The sequence below is a fragment of the Chlorocebus sabaeus genome, chromosome 27, assembly GCF_047675955.1.
Source record: "Chlorocebus sabaeus isolate Y175 chromosome 27, mChlSab1.0.hap1, whole genome shotgun sequence".
Taxonomy (NCBI): domain Eukaryota; kingdom Metazoa; phylum Chordata; class Mammalia; order Primates; family Cercopithecidae; genus Chlorocebus; species Chlorocebus sabaeus.
In genome coordinates, this window is record NC_132930.1 from 3,906,400 (window position 1) to 3,924,449 (window position 18,050).

At 35.3% G+C, this 18,050-nt stretch overlaps 1 non-coding gene across 1 annotated transcript; it reads left to right on the forward strand.

Annotated features, from left to right (window-relative positions):
- Nucleotides 1-17,327: 17,327 nt before the first annotated feature.
- Nucleotides 17,328-17,433, forward strand: LOC119627818 (U6 spliceosomal RNA). Its single transcript, XR_005244040.1, has one exon. It is a non-coding gene; the product is annotated as a U6 spliceosomal RNA (small nuclear RNA).
- The last annotated feature ends 617 nt before the right edge of the window (nt 17,434-18,050 follow it).

Genomic DNA, 18,050 nt, shown 5'->3' on the forward strand with positions numbered 1-18,050 from the left:
ATGTTTGGAGATCCACTGCTTTTTTCAAAGTTGTCAGACAGGGTCGTTTGCATTTGCAGAGGTTTCTGCTGTTTTTTGTTTAGCTGTGCCCCGTCCCCAGAGGTGGAGTCTACAGAGACAGGCAGGCCTCCTTGAGCTGCTGTGGGCTCCACCCAGTTCGAGCTTCCCAGCAGCTTTGTTTACCTACTTAAGCCTCAGCAATGGCGGGCGCCCCTCCCCTAGCCTCGCTGCTGCCTTGCAGTTAGATGTCAGACTGCTGTGCTTGCAATGAGGGAGGCTCCATCAGCGTGGGACCCTCCTGGCCATGTGTGGGATATAATCTCCTGGTGTGCCCCTTTGCTAAGACCCTTGGTAAATCGCAGTATTGGGGTGGGAGTTACCCGATTTTCCAGGTGTTGTGTGTCTCAGTTCCCCTGGCTAGGAAAAAGGATTTCCTTCCCCCTTGTGCTTCCCAGGTGAAGCGATGCCTCGCCCTGCTTCAGCTCTCGCTGGTCGGGCTGCAGCAGCTGACCAGCACCGATTGTCTGGCACTCCCTAGTGAGATGAGCCAGGTACCTCGGTTGAAAATGCAGAAATCACCCGTCTTCTGTGTAAACTATAAGGATTTGTTGTTGTTGTCTTTTCTACCAGTTTACCTCAAACTTCTCTTTTTCCTTCCCCAGAAATCTAGCTCTCCTGGGATTCTACTAGAATTATATTAGCATTTACTAATGAATTTTGAACCACTGGCATATTAATGATAAGGCTTCCTGTTCAAGAATATGATCTGATTTTAATTGGCTCATGTGTTCTATGTCATTCAATAAGATTTTATACATATAGATCCCATACCCTTATTATTATACTTATTCATGTGCATTTTATAATTTTTATAGTTAATATGAATGAAAAAGTATTTTGCTTTCTTCTTCTGCTGAAAGCTCAATACTAACTTAGAAATTGGTTCATCACTTAGAAACTTCCATTACTGATTTTTATTAAATGTTCAAGCAATTTGTCATCTATTTTATTCTATCAGTTTACCTTTTGACAAGAATATTTGGGTTTTGTATATATAGAATATCATCCACAAAAGTCTTATTTATTTTATTTTATATTTAAAAATATTATTTTACTTCTTTATTGCAGTTTCTATAAGCTCTGAGGCAATATTGGATAATAATGGTGATGATGGGCACCCCTGGATAGTTTTTGAATTTAAATAAAATGGTTTTGGTATCTCTATTTATGGTAATAATTGTTGTTTTAGTAAAGTCTTTGTTATATTTAAATAACTTTATTGTTCTTCAATTTGATTATAATTGTAATTAGAAGTTCAAAAATTATATATGTGTTCAACATCTATTGGTATAGTTGGTTCATATCTATTTGTATAGTTAGTATAGTTGGTTCAATAGATGTTGTTTCAACATCTATTGGTATATGTGTTCAACATCTATTGGTATATAGCAGCAAACATTGACAAATGAGATCTAATTAAACTAAAGAGCTTCTGTAGAGAAAAACAAACAAAACAAAACAAAAACAAAACAAAACAAAACAAAAAGCTACCACAGAGTAAACATATACTTACATAATGGGAGAATATTTTTGCAAACTATGCATCCAACAAAAGTCTAACATCCAGAATCTATAAGAAATTTAAACAAATTTACAAGAAACAAAACCAAGCAACCTCATTAAAAAGTGGGTAAAGGACATGAACAGACACTTTTCAAAAGAAGGCATACATGAGGACAACAATTTTATGAAATAAAGGTCAACACCACTGATCATTAGAGAAATGCAAATCAAAACCACAGTGAAATACCATCTCACACCAGTCAGAATGGCTATTACTAAAAAGTCAAAAAATAACAGATGCTTTTGAGGTTGCAGAGAAAAAGGAACACTTATACACTGTTGGTGAAAGTGTAAATTAATTCAACCATTGTGGAAGACAGTGTGGCAATTACTCAAAGACCTAAGGACATAATATCATTAGACCCAGCAATCCCATTACTGGGTATATACCCAAAGGAATAGAAATTGTTCCATTATAAAAACACATGCTTGTGTATATTCATTGCAGCACTATTCACAATAGCAAAGACACGGAATCAACCTAAATGCCCATCAGTGACAGATTGGATAAAGAAAATGTGGTACATATATACTATGTAATACTATGCTGTCGTAAAAAAAGAACAAGATCACATCTTTTTCAGGGAATGAATGGAGCTGGAGGCCGTTATCCTTAGCAGACTAACACAGGAACAGAAAACCAAGTGTATTAGCCTGTTCTCACACTGCTATTAAAGAGATACCCGAGACTGGGTATATTTATAAAGGAAAGGGATTTAATTGATTCACAGTTCAACATGGCTGTGGAGGCCTCAGAAAACTTATAATCATGGCAGAAGGGGAAGTAAACGCATCCTTTTTCGCATGACAGCAGGAAGAAGTGCCAAACATAAGAAAGAAAAGCACCTTATAAAATAATCGGATCTCATGAGAACTCACTCACTATCATGAGAACAGAAGCATAGGGGTAACTGTCCCCATGATTCAGTTACCTTACATCAGGTCCCTCCATGACACACGGGGATTATAGGAACTATAATTCAAGATAAGATTTGGGTGGGGATACAGCCAAAGCGTATCATCAAGTATCACATGTACTCACTTATACGTGGGAGCTAAATGATGAGAACACATGGACACATGGTCAGGAACAACATGTACTGGGGCCTGTCAGAGGGTGAGGGCTGGGAGAGGATCAGATAAAATAACTAATGAACACTAGGCTTAATACTTGGGTGATGAAATAATTTGTACAACAAGCCCCATGACACAAATTTACCCACTACACATGTGCTGCTGAGCTTAAAGTAAAAGTTAAACAATAAAGAAAATGTAGAGAGATTTGACAAATAGTAGCTAACACTTACACAGTACTTTGGATAGGCACTGTTCTAAACACTTTACATGTAGAATTTGATTTAATCCATACAACATCTTTGTAAACATGTTTGATGTCCACATTCTGTAAGTGAGAGATGGAAAGCAGAGGGAGGTTAATTTTTCTCAGTGCCACACAATTACTAAGTAAAGGAGGTAGGATTTGAACACAGGCTTGTGGCTCTTATTCCTCTCTGTGACAGTAGAAGAGGCCAGGAATGTTCAAGGAAATCTTTCCTCATGGAACTAGGAGTAAAGGGTCACCCTGGTTTTCGCTCCAATAAAAGCATGGGGTTTGATAAAATGGGGGCCTATCATCTCTCAAGGAAAGTGATTAGCAGTGTGCTGTATTTGGACAGTCTCTCATTTTCAAGATGTCACTCCAACATACTAACCACTGTTCTTTTGAGCGTTTCCTTGGGATCAGATGTGGACAATATAGAGCTTATCTCCAAAGTTCAGAAATGGATTAAAATCATGTGTTAATGAAACCCAATCTAAGGCCATTTAATAACTAAGGTCCAAGTTCACTGCATAATCTATTTCTATTCAAGATTTTTTCTGGCCTATAACATAATATATTAGAGATTCTGTAGTGAAATTAAACAACATTAAGATATTTCAAGATGCCAGTGTCAAGATGCTAATTTTTGTAAGCAAAATTGATCCCAATATTACCTTCTCAGAGAGAAATTAAAGTCTAAATATATTAGCCACTTTCATAGTACAAAAAATCAAGTTCTGTTACTCTTTTAATCAAAATTCAAAGAAATAAAAGTACAATATTGAATATCTTCAGCTTCTTCAGTTCGGTCCCAGCCAGAATTATTCTTCATGCTGGAGTAGAACTGATTTCTATCAGCAGTTACATTGTTTTTCTCTAGCATAAGTAAAAAATGTTTAATGGTCTGAAAAGTATTTGTAGGGCCTCTCTTTGTAGAGTTCAAAGAGTTAATAAGAAACAAAAATCATTATATATTTCCAATTAAGGTAAGAAGTGAATAGTTATTTCTAAAGCTGTTATTCCAGGAAAAAAAAAATATGTTTGCAAAACTAAGTGTTTAATGATGCCAAAGACCAGAGAAGAAATTCCTTTTGACTGGAGAAGGTAATTGTTTTGGTTGTAGTCTTGCCAGGATGCCACTCAGACTGTTCCAGGTGTTCTAAATTCTAAATCCATGACTTGTAAATTTAAACTCAATTGGGAGAACTCTCCTAGCAAGAAGTTAATTTTGGTGTCCTGCAATCACATTTCTGAAGGGATAATCAGTTTATGCACTGGCCTCTTGTTTCCAAAAGTGACACGCAGTCTACTTATGAAGTTTAGAAGTTTTCAAGGGTGGCAACTCAGTTGCAAGGTGCCTACTCTTGTAAGTACATATTTTCAGTCTTATGCCAGAATGGTTATTTCCAGTGCCTCTCGCCAAGAAACCTACTCCTAACAAAATTTCCTCCTCAAACTGGAGATGTCCAATCCAGTGCCACCCTAAAACCACGAAATAGCAAATTGTTTTTTGAGTTTATGGCATTCCTCATGATATGCCCTCCTACTATTATTTTCTTGGCCCTACATGCAGAATGGAATTTGGAGCATCTGGTCTAGAGATGTCTATCAATAACAGTTTAAAACTAAAACATCTCTAATACTCAGAGACATATGCAGAACTTCACTACCCAGCAATTTAAAAGCAGCAAAGACTGTTTGTCTCCTATGATCTAAGAGGCCTATTCCTTGCAATGGAACATTTGCCTTAGCCATGCTTCCTTAGAAAAAGCTGCACCTGAAGAAGGGTCTGCAGCATCCCGAATCTGGATCCCTATTCTTGCTAAGGCCCTGGAGCTTTGACTCTTTCTGATAGAGTCTGCCTCTGCTGACAGCTGAGTGGCCTCGTCGATCCTAGCTGAGGCTCCCATCTTCTTTTCCCCGTTACAAATAATCTCTCATTGGCACCCCCCTTGTAGTCTTTCCTTAGATCCAGGGGCCTTTGTTTAAATCTCAATAGTGTTTTTTTTCCCTTGGACAAAAACACAGCGAGTTGCAATCAACTACCACAGTCAAAATACTATGGGATGGGGTTAAAATTTTCAATTTGGTCAATGTCAGGGTCTTAAAACCCATCTGGACCTAAAATTAACCTCTGAAGATTACCTACAAGAGAAGACCAAGGCCCAAACCACTTGTCTTTAAGCTACTAATTGTTTCTCCAAGTGTATGTTTTGCTACCCCAAATTCTACTCTTTGGTTTTATTTTTTTAATATTTCTGGCCTATGTATTTAGGGTTTAGGGTCAATAAAGCCACTTAAAATTATTATTTCACCCCCTCATCCCTGGTAAAAACTGAACAAGTTAGGAGGAAAAAATCAAAATGGAAGCCAAAATAATGTCAGAGACTGGGTTGGCAATTGTACCTCTAGGTTGGTTAGCCAAGCGCACTACTTGGCAATTCAGAATTTGAGAAATAGACATCCTCTCCCATTCATGGGTTGCATAGAGAAAAGAAGAAAATGTATTCTCTTTGAGGATAGACTTTTTAACCAAAGAAAAAAGTGAAAATAAGCCAAGAAGTTATAGTTATTCTTCCCAAAGTTACCCATCAGTTTTCACTTCACTCCCACTAGGGTAGAATAAATGAAGGACTGAGGAAAGTCTATAAGTATGCTTTCCAAATTTCTGATCTTGGATACTTGGAGTGAGAAATGGCATTTTCCTTTCATAAGTAAGGGTTAAATTAATAACTATTACTACTACTACTAGATAATATTATTAATGCCTAAACTTGCAACTTAAGGGCATACCTGTGCTACATGGGAAATAAAATGTTACACACAGGAATACTTTTGTTTATTTATGCAAAGGTATATTTGAAGAAATACATTCTTTTGCTCCAGGTTCTGTTTATTTCTAGCACAGAAAAATCCTTTGATCAATGCATGCAACATATTGGGAACAATTTCTAAATGATGTATGCAAGACACTATCACAGTTCCTCAAGTGTGGAGATAATGTTTGCCCCTTTTTATTACTGAATCCCATTTATTTACTGGCAAACTAATGGATTAAACTAATATTATTTTAAAAAACTCTTGTTTATTATGTCCTTTATGAGACAAAAAAATTGAAAAACTTTTTAAGGATGGTGGAAATTTGCCAATAATGGCAGAATACCTACTTTGTGCCAGAGATATTACATATCATAACCCGTGTTACTCTCGTGTTGACATTACTGATTAGATATTATTTTCTCTATTTTGTGGAAAATGCATTTGAGGCCAGAAAGGTCAAATAACATATCCAGTGTCATATAACACATGGAAGGAAACTATTTGAATCAATGGATGTCTGGTTCTCATGCTGTTTTCATGGTAGCCCACCCTCTTTGTCTGTTTGCAACTTAACAACTCAGTCCCGTGCCTTATTGGAATTATTAGATTTGTTACCACAGTCATGATGTTACATTTTAAATATACAATTATATTTACTTATATCTCAAGAAATACATTGCTAAGTTTCCTTTATTTCCTATAATTGTATGCTCTGAAGTCACTGGCAGATTTTGAGTTTAAAGGCAGCATTATACATTTAATTATTTTATTATATGTTTTGTTCATTTGATTGACTAGGGATTAAGATAACTTTCTTGGGGTGTGGGCAACATTCTGGGGCTTCTTCAAATGATTAAAGTTATTTCAAATTACAGTATTTCATATTCAAGAGTTATTTTAGGAGTCACTTATCCTGAGTTTTCAAAATCATGTCAACTTTAAATTAAAAAAATATAGAACTAATGTGTCGGTCCTATATCCATCTTGTTGAAACCTCACTTTCTCCTATGAGATAAGTAATATTGTTCTCTTTGGCAGAGGTGAAACTGAAGCTAAAAGAAGGTAAACGGCATTTCCAGAGTCATACACGTAAGAAATGGCATTTTAAGACTTGAACTGAGTTTATTATGACTTCTAGCTTAGTGTTTGTCTCATGACATTAGGCTTCCTCCATGCCACAGGCACAATAGACACATATGGGCTAACAGTCTGACAATATCAACTTCTGCTTCAGGAGAGAACACACTAGCTGGTATTGGACTTAGCCTGTTGATGTAAATAACCATACAACTGCACACAACATATAAAGTTTCTGTTTTCAGACACTGGGTAACAGGTGACACCAGAATGAGACCCTTGAGAGAAGGAAAACACATGGCATGAATTCCATGTTATCCTTGGTTTTGCCCTGGGATGCTTTCCAGAACATGTCACAGGGTCGTGAAGCACCATGAAGATTGGCAGTCTCTCTGGGCAGTAGAGATAGAGCGTCCAGTTTGACGATGTTAAAGCAATTGGAATTTGCAAGGCAGAGTGCTGAAGAGGAAGAAGACCCAGAAATGAATAAGCAGAAATCTGCATGGAGGTTATCCTTGGGTTCTAGCTGAGGTCTGGGTTGTGTACACTCAAAGGATAGAATCCATAAAGTATAGCAGAAAGCAACTGTTAGAGGATCTGAAAGCCAAACAGAGGTTTAAAAATACTTGATAGACTGATTAATGCCCACTTCTGACTAAGATGAAATGTGTCCTCATATAACACATTTCTCCGAGTTCTCTGGAAAGACAGACTATTTAAGTGTGGTTCAATATTCTCATAAAGGTTCATTAATGCATCTGGAATTATTTTTCTTCTAGATTTATCAGACTAGCAATGCATTATTTCAACTTATTTTCATAAATTTCATATTACTTCATTAACATAACCAAAAAGCCTGGGAAGGCAATAGGTTCTTCTTGAAGACCCTCCCAATAAAAGTAGCATCTATTTTCTGGAGCTCTTCTGTTAAAGACCTTCCCATGGTGACGTGACTAGAGATTTTAGTGTAAATAATAATTACCAAAAATATTTAGTTAGTAGACTATTAAAGAATCGTTTGCATAATTGGTAGAAGATAAAGTTTTCTTTTGGCTCCTTTCTCATTTTCAGGTTTGCTTGAAGAAAATGAAGAAATTATGAAATATATTAAAATGCAAACTCAAAATGCATTTATATTGTAAAACCTCTGTACTTTGAGCTATATTTTTCATAGGTGAATATAACATTACTTCTTGAAGTATTTATCATAGGAAACCAGGGTCTTGAGTTGAATTCTCACTCAACAATCATGGAGAAAACTGTGAAGTCAAGTCATAGCACTTCATTTCTTTGGGCTCTGGTTTACTGATTTATGACATGGAGTTAGGAGTAGTCATTGGATGCACTCACATGTATCTTCCATGATTCACATATTGAGTGCTGCTGCTGTACTTGCTATCTCAAATTCACACTCTAGAATCATGGAGATTGTCATCCATCTATGATTGTTGCCTTTTTTATTTACGCCATTTACAAGGCAGAATTGCAACTATGGCTTAACCTGAATATTACAGAAAAATATAATGGCCATCCATTTTCTCAAGAGTCCTTGGAAACAAGATGAAAGAATGATGTTGTTTTTCAATTGTTCATGTGAAAAAAAAGGACTTACAGATGTAGAAAAATTGCATTCCCTAAACTACTCTCCAGTAGAGTTGAAGACAAGAAGATTGTGCCCTTTAGAGAGAGAGTAAGGTGCTCTTGAAAGGGACTTAGATCTGATAGTATTGAATAGGCTTCTGTTGCTCATCATCTTTGCTGTTCGGTCTCTAAAGACTTTTTGTTTGTCTTATGTAAGGAAATAATAATGCCATTTTTTGGGATGTCATCAGCAGTTTTTTCCCCTCAAACTTGTTTGTGGGAAGGCCCTAAGAAAGCCTGAGAGTTTTAAAATTTCTGGAGCCTAGAAGAAAAGAATTAGAGGTATAATTATCACATTGCCATCTTTCACTTCCATCTCTGATTCTACTATTTTTTCATCTCTATGATGTATTTTCTGTTTTCTCAAAGAGTAATGAATGAGCAATGAGTAAATCTGAGACTGCAGAATACACAATGGAGAAAACAAGTGAAGAAAACCTTGATGGGGGCAAGCAAAGCTAAAATGCCTAGAAAAAAAGGAGTATCTGTATGCAGAAAAATTATAAATCAGATAGGTCAATGCAAAGTATTGAAATAGTCCCATGAAAAGTATGGCATGAGTAGCCCTAGTTGCCACAAAACACCCATGAAAAGAACTAGAAATGACAATGAGGTGAGCACATTATTTAATATTTATACTTATAGTGTCAATGATATAACAGACACCCCACTATTTAACCTTCACGTTGTTGCTGAAAACAAAAGGGACGAGAAAGGTCATCATTTTCTGCTTGGTGTTGACTGGTCTCACTCAGGCTTATTAAGCATAGCTTTATCCTCTCAGCAGACAGGTTATATACCTGGCCTGAATTAGAAAAGTTAGCAAGTGAAATGAGATTTCCCCTAAGCCCCTAACAGTGTTCTTTGGAATATATTTCAAAGCTTATCCTTTAATATAGTAGTATTCCTTTCTCTACAGCTTTATTACATTTACTTTTCAATTGAATGAAATCCCCACAGTCAGCACAGAGGCACATAATGAAACAGTATCTGACTACCTCGTGAAGAAACCTATGGGTGCTCACACACACATGCACACACACATACACACACAAACACACACGCAGACATACATTCTCCCTCTCTCCCCACCATCCTCCCCACCACCATCCTCTCTCATATACATACAAATACTCTCCATATATTGCCAAGAATTCACCTGGGAAACAGAGGAAAGAAAAATCAGATCCAAGCCTAGAATTCTGGCAGAGTTAGGCCTCAGTTGCATACATCCTATTATTCTTAGTGAAGTTCAACTTACAAAACATTTATGTATACACCATTATTCATAGATTTCCTTCAACTAGAACAACACTCTTCACCTTCTCAATCCTATTCATCTTCAGGAACTAAGATTTTTTATAACCCCTGAAAGTTCTAGACCATCCCAGACATAAAGATATATATCTTTTCTAAATTTATAGTCATTTATAATCAAAATTGATCATTTACAAATATACCAGGCACTTCTTGTGATACCTGTGGAACTCTCTTTGAAATGTTGTTCTAGTTCATTTTAATTTTTATAAATTAGGACTTATTTGGTTCTTCCTGTGTATATTAGTATTTGAATAAGACTCACTGCTATAAATCAACCATCATGTCATGAGTAATAGCTCCAGAAAAGTGGTTTCTAATGCTTCATGTGGTTATGAACTTTTACATTTTCACTAAGGCAGCAAACAGAAAAAAAGAAAACACTAATAATGCGAGAAAAGGGACTGAGGCCAAGAATAAAGGCATACTCTGGAAAAAATTCAAACATCATATAAAGGTAGAACTCAGGAAAGTAGAGCTCCAAATTGAGAATGTATGAAGGCAACAGAATTAATAATGGATTCCAGAGTGGGAAATTGAGCCTTAGTGAGAACCTAGCAGGGAAACAGGGATGCAAGTGCACAATAGGTCTGAAAGCAGGACTGGGACTAAAGTGTCTCTGCCCACTAGAGATGGTAGGTGATGGGATATGTAAAACATAGATATGTAAAACCTTGAGAGTTAGCAAAACGTCCAGTTTACAACAAGTAATCTCTTGAGTTGATGTTTGGGACTTTTTTCCCCTACTAATCTTTCTTCCACACAATGTTAAGACCATTTGCAAAAAGGAATTGGTTTTTTTACTCAAATGGCATATTTCCCAGATATACATAATGCAAACTCTGGCTTACACAATGGGATTTTCCTCAAATAACTAATTTGAGTTTTTAGCATGGAAGTATATGTATTTGCAAGTTATGGTTCCATAGAGTTATGCCTTGTCCACAACTTGATGGTGTAATCCTTGAGGTCAGCAACTGTTTTCAGTCATCTTTGTATTCTCACAAAATCTATTACAGTATTTTCTGTAAAGTAGATATTCAACTACTGATGAATTTGTCCTTCTCAATCATGCACATTTACTATATAATGTTATGAATATTCAAATACTCTTTTCTAAATGATGTAACTTTGTCCAGTTAATAAAAAATCATTAAAAGCACATTCACATCATTAATGTATCTTGGGTTCAGTGGAAAGGCAGGTGGGCAGAACTGATAATACATTAAAAACTCCTTTTTCACCATTATTTCACAGTTTTGAGCTATGTATGGAGCTGCCTTTGAAAACATTTGTACTTCTCATTTAGATGAGCTATGTGACATGCAGAGAAAGATGAAAAACAATCTCTGTGTGAAGTCGCATATGGGGGGTTAGTTCTAAATTTACCAGCTACTAATTTTCCTTTGAGCGATCATATTTGTTCTTTGATTACACATAACCTTACTGATTTCAAAGCAAAAGAGCAGGAGGAGATGAAAATACTTGAATCACACAACAGCCTCAGGTGGTGCCTTTGGAACTGAGGAGCTGAAATTCCATTTCCAAGTCTCAAAATATAAGAGACATAACTAGACTGAGCAAATGTAATGCAACAGCAAAAGCCCTTGGCAAATCTGAGCCAAATATCAAGTAGAGGACACTATTCGTGTGTATAGGAACCCATGCAACCCAGACAAGGAGCATTACTGGATGAACTAATAGCTCCTTGACTTACTCTTTCCTGGGGAAAGTTTGGTACTGTCACACAGGAAGTACCATGGTGGCAATGCCTCCGAACCATGGAAAGCTCTTTCTCAAACAAGAGGAGACTGTTCTTTCAAAAAGGGGATTACAAATCTTGCCTCTTATTGACTTAATAAAGAATTATATTCCCACAGAGTGGCTGGTGATAGACACAGAGCCCTCTAACAAAAGACAGAAAGTTGCAGAGGCTACTAGAGAAAACAAAGTCTCCCTTTGGAATTAACAAATAAATGTTAAATACTTAATGTCTGATATGAGAAAGTACATAAGCTTAATATATTAAATTATTTTATCCTATAAATATATTATTTCTTTTTGGCTCTTACACTACTTTACATTTACTGAATGATTACTGTATGCCAAGTACGGAGTTGAATATTTCACAATCTTATTGCTTTTAAGCCTCATAATAAGGATGATCATAAAAAATATGTACAGTTAATCTCATTTTTTTAAAGGGTGAACTGGATCTTGAAGAATTTAGGTAAGTCACTCAAGATAACATAACTAGTGATTTCATGACTGGGGCTTGGAGCCAATCCTGACTAACTTCAAATCGTATGCTTGTAATTATTAATCTGAAAGATTCCTGAAGGAAGAAGAAGACATTTAGCATAGACAGCAGATGTCTGTAGCCAAACCATGCACCAAGAAGAAAATTCAGAGAGGACAACATTTGTTTCTTGATAATGTTGGATTAGAGACCATTGTTAGGAATCAGAAATTATTTTTTACCCCCTTTTCACTAATTATATGTACATATAGTGTGTTTCAATTAGACACATCCAATTCTGAGGAGTCTCAATTTAGTTTTAGTTATTCTCAAAAAATTCATTATAGATTTGTGAGTTAAAAGAGGCCTACAAGATGTCGTATAAGAATACTTAGGCTAGGGGATAAAGATTTTAGTACCAAGAGAAGATAAAATTAATTAACAGTTAACAACAACCTTTGCAGAATACTACATTCTTAACAAGGTTTTTAATTTTCTTTCCCCTGGGAGTGCTCTGAGCTATACCTCGAAATGTGAGCAGTCAGCTAATAGCATTAATAACAATGGCTTCTGTGTTTTCTAGTTTGCAGAAATTCAATTAATAAGTAATTCCACATCTTTGCCCCCTTGTGTAAACAAAATTGCCTTCACTTTGCTAAACTTATGGCTGGTGGACCCACAGTGTAAAAGTGTCTTGACATTGGTAAATTGTATTAAAGTTTTCCAGTCTTTTTCCCAATCCTTTGCTGAAAGCCTTGTATTCATGCATTAACTCATGTATTCATTCATTTAGTCATTTCACAAAAGTATGTAGAATGCCTTCTCTATGCCAGGCATATTTTACATGCTAACAAAGAAATGATGTGCACACAGGTAAATTTCTTGTGCCTACGTGCAAATACATAAACATAATGCCAGTAATAAGCTGAGTAAGAAGAGAGAGTGTACCTGGTAGATGAGGGTGAAATTTAAAATAGGATGTTCAGATAAGACTTTGCTGGGGAGGTGCCACTTGAGCAACACCACAATTAAAACAGTGGTGCAAGGGAACACACTTGTGAGGTAAGAACACTCTAGACTAAGTAAAAAGGGGAGGCACCCTGAAGTGGAGGCCTGCTGAGTATGTTTAAGCAAGGTTCAGGAGGAATTTAGAGTTCATATGAAGGCTTTTATGCTGTGGCTTTTGTTCTTAGCAATAAGAAGTCACTGGGAGTTTTCAGTAGGCTATGGCAAGATCTGAATTGTGTTTTAAAATTTATGTTTTTATTATGTACAACAGATTGTACTTCCTATAGATAAGGTCACACAACTCTGAAGTTAAAAAAAAAAAAAAACTAACAGAAACATTATTTGCCCTTTAGAAGAGTGTTAGTGTAATTCTTGAGTAGAATTATATCATTGTCATTTGCTCCATTGTTAACTTGTTTTTCTTTCAAATTTACTGAATGTAATATCTATAAAGAAACACACATAAATTAGAAATACACAGCTTAATGAATTGTCACAAGGTGAAGAATGTCCATAGTGATTATCTAAGCCAGGAAACAGTTGTGACCTGTCTCATGTTATACACCTTCCCTCCTCCCGTATGGACCACTAACTTGCTTCTGAAATCATAGATTAGATGTGTCTAAATTTCCCTTTTTATAGGTACTTCAGTCATATTGAATTAGGGGTTCATTCACTCTACTCCAATGTGGTTTCATCTTAAGTAATTATATCTGAAATAATCCTATTTTCAAGTTTGCATTTTGAGGTACTAAAGTTAGGACTTCGACGTATGAATTTTTGAGGGACATGATTCAACCTATAGAATATCAGATAAAAAGTTGGATTGTTTTTCTGAAGCACTTCCATTAGCATTTATTACAGGTATAACCTACTGGTGATGAAATATCTCACCTATAATTTATCCAAAACTATCATTGTTTCACTTTCATTTTTGAAGTATGTAGAATTTTTGTTGATGTCTTCCTTCTTTTGTCATTCAGCAATTTAAAAATGACCTTCCATTATGTTTTGGTCTTCATCGTTATGATGAGAAATCAGCCTTTTTTTCTAGTCATGGTTTCCCTGAATATAATGTGTCTTTATTTTTTTCTTCTGTATACTTTTTAGATTTTCCATTTGTTGTTGCTTTCCAGTAGATAATCACAGTGTACCCAGGTGTTGTTTCCCTTATATGTATTCATTTTAGCATTTGCTCTACTGCTTGGATTTGTGCATTGATGTTTCTCACCACATGCTATAGCTTAAGTGTGTCCCTCAAAGTTCATATGTTGAAAACATGATTCCCAATGAGGAGGTGTTGGGAGGTGAGGCTTAAAGGAATGAGTGTGGGTCATGGGGGCATGGCTTTCATGAATGGATTAACGCTGCTATTATGGGAGTGGTTTGTTATCATAAGAGTGGGTTCCTAGTAAAAGGAAAAGTTTGACCCCCTCTTGCATGCTCTCTCTCTCTCTGTCTTTTCTCTCTTTAAACTTTTGACTTTCTACCATGGGATTTATCAGCACAAAGACCCTCACCAGACGTGGGTCCCTTTCTTTCTGGAGAATTTCAGAAGCAATAAGGAAACTAAAATAGAACCAAATGTAAGACTTGGAAATAAAAAACTATGAATAAATAAAAATGTGAAAATATAAATAAAAACTTATTTTAACTTTGACAGTACATTATTTATAAGACAAGAAAAGATTTGTGAAATTAAGTACATTTGAAAATAAATTATTCACACTGAAGCGTAAGTAGAAAACTGATTTCAAAAAATGAACACAATCTCAGTGAGCTACGAACAGTAACAAGGAGTTTAACATCTAATTTTTTTATAAGTTCAGTAATTTTTGATTGTGTTCTGGACATTGTTATTGATACATTTTAAGGAGTTTATGTTATATTGTGTTATTTTAAAGGTTTTTGAATTTTGTATGACAATCAATTAAATTCTCTTGATCCTGTTTGGCTTGATTTTAGGTTTTATTAGGGTAAACATAATTCTAAGTTGTGGCTTTAATTCTAGGATACGGCTCTTTCACCTAAATCATGACTTTTTGAGGTTCAGCTGCATGTCCAATGTGCTCAGTGCAGACTTTCACTCTGGATTGTGTAGAACTCCAGTGTTTCCAGGCATGGTGAACTCCAATATTTTCAGACACTGCATGACGTTTTTAAACCTCTGTTTGGCTTTCAGATGCTCTAACAGTTGCTTTCTGCTATGCTTCATGGATTCCACCCTCTGAGTATACACAACCCATACTTCAGTTAGAACCCTAGGATAACCTCCATGTGAATTTTTGCTTATCCCTTTCTGGAGCTTCTTCCTCTTCTGCACTTTGCCATGAAAATTCCAATTGCTTTAACGTCTTCAAACTGAAAGCTCCACTGCTACTACCCAGATAAATTGCCAATCTTCACGGTGCTTCACTTCCCCTTGCCATGTTCTGGAAAGTGTCCCAGGATAAAACCAAGGATAACATGGAGCTTGTACTATGTGTTTTCCTTCTCTCAAGGGTCTCATTCTGGTGTTGCCTATTACCCAGTGTCTGAAAACAGAAGCCTTATATATTATGTGCAGTTGCGTAGTTATTTACATCAATAGGCTAAGTCCAATACCAGCTAGTGTGTTCTTTCCCAAACCAGAAGTTGATATTGTCAGATTGTTAATTTTGGCAATTCTGGTTTATGTGCAGTGCTTTCCATTATTGTTTCAGCAGTATTTCTCTCATTACTAATGACGTTGTAATGCTTATTTCCCATTTAGATAATCAAGTGACTCTTTTATTTATTTATTGAGCTGTCTGAAATTTTCTTCTTGATTTACAGAAGTTCTCTCTTGTTTATTCTGAGGCAAATATTTTCTCCAGCAATATAGAAGCCCTTTCACTCTTTCCATTCTCTCTTTTTTTTTGTTGCTACCTTCTAACTTAGAACTCATGACATCTATTCCCTTTCTTACTTTTCAGGTTCTTGGCTTGTTTTAGATCAAAATTGTGCTGGATTCATTAAATAAGTTGGAAGTTATTTTCTTTTCTTCTGTTCTCTGGGATAGTTTATGTGTATAAATACATGTATATTATTTTTAAAACATTTGATAGAATTTTCGGGTAAAACTATCTGGGCCTGGAGTTTTCTTTGCAGAAGAATTTTAAATTATAGATTTGACTTTTATTTTTTAGTAGTTAGGGGACTATTCAGATTTTTCTCTTTTATTCATTTGTGTATTATGGTAATTTTATATATGAATATGTTAATTTAGCATACATTTTCCAATTCATTTTTATTAACATCACTTTTTGACCTTTTAAGTGTCTATAGAATCTATAAAGTTACATCATTTTTATTCATAATATTATTTGTGTTAAGACTCTATTTGTCTTGATAAATCTTACTAGAGATTTAACAGCGTATTTATATTTTCAAAGAACCTTAGTTTTGGTGTCGTAGACACATCTCCATTGTATCTTTATTTTCTATTTTATAAATTTACCTTCTTATCTTTATTACTATCTTTCTTCTACATTCTTTTGTTTAAAGTTTTAATGCCAAATACTCTGTTTTCTTTCCCTCTTATTCCTAATATTCCAAAGATAAGGTACTTTTTGATCCTGAACCTGAACCTAAGATGTTTACCACAGCCTCTGATTCTTAGTACAGCCTCTGATTCTTAGTGGGTGCTGGACTACAGTTTTTGACTTTGCTGTACATGAATCTGTCAAATGTTTTGTTTGCCTTCTCAGCTTCTCAGTAATCTGTGTAATTGACATTCGCCTTTAGGGATAATATGGCCTCAACTTCTCAATTTCTTTCCATAGTCTTCCCTTCTCTCCCAGACCTTGGCCTTGTAATTTCTCTCTGCTTTGAGAGTTCTTTGGTATAATAAAACAGATTTGTTTTTTGTTCCAGCTTTTTCTAGGTCTTCTCAGCAAGAATATAGAAATAAACAAATGGATTTACCTTTATGAAACATATTTTGATAAAGTTTTGACCAGTTTTTGAGACAGATAATATTCTAAATGTCTTGAATTTACTGTAACTGTTATCATCAATTTAACATTTTATGGATTATTTTTAAGTGGAACCTCTTGTATTCACAATGAATTAGCTTTTCATAACATTTAAAAACTGAATAATTAATTGTAAAGACTTATTTTCACTAATGTAATTCTGGAAAATTTTCAAAAAAATACATTTAAGATTTCTAAATGCTGATTTTAAAATTATGTTTATTTGAAAAGAAACTTAGACTCTAACCATAATTTCTGCAAAAATATTTTTATAATTCAGAAATAAATGCTCACTTTGTCAACACACATACTAAAATTGGAATAATACAGAGAAGATTACCATGGCCCTCTTCAAGAATGACAAGCAAATTCATGAGACATTTCATATTTTTTAAGTCCTCAAAGCAATGGCAACAAAAACAAAAAGTGAGACTAATTAAACTTAACTTCTGCATAGCAAAAGAAGTTATCAACTGAGTAAACAGACAACCTACAGAATGGGAGAAAATATTTAAAAACTATGCATTCAACAAAGGTCTAATAGCCAGTATCTATAAGGAACTTAAACAAAATAATAAGCAAAAAACAGATGACCTCATTAAAAATGGGCAAAAAACATGGACAGACACACAAGCAGTCAACAAAAAAGAAAAAATGCTAAACATCACTAACCATCAGAGAAATGCAAATCAAAACCACAGTGAGATACCATCTCACACCACTCAAAAGGATTATTACTAAAAAGCCAAGAAATGACAGTTTCTGGTGAGGTTGCTAAGAAAAGAGAAGGCTTATACATTGTTGATGGGAATGTAAATTAGTGCAGCTACTGTGGAAAGTAGTTTGGAGATTTCTCAAATAATTTCAAACAAAACTACTGATATGGTTAAACTTTGTGTCCCCACCCAAATCTCATCTTGAGTTGTGATCCCCATAATCCCCACATGTCAAGGGCAGGACCTTGTGGGAAGGGATTGGATCATGGGGGTGGTTTATCACATACTGTTCT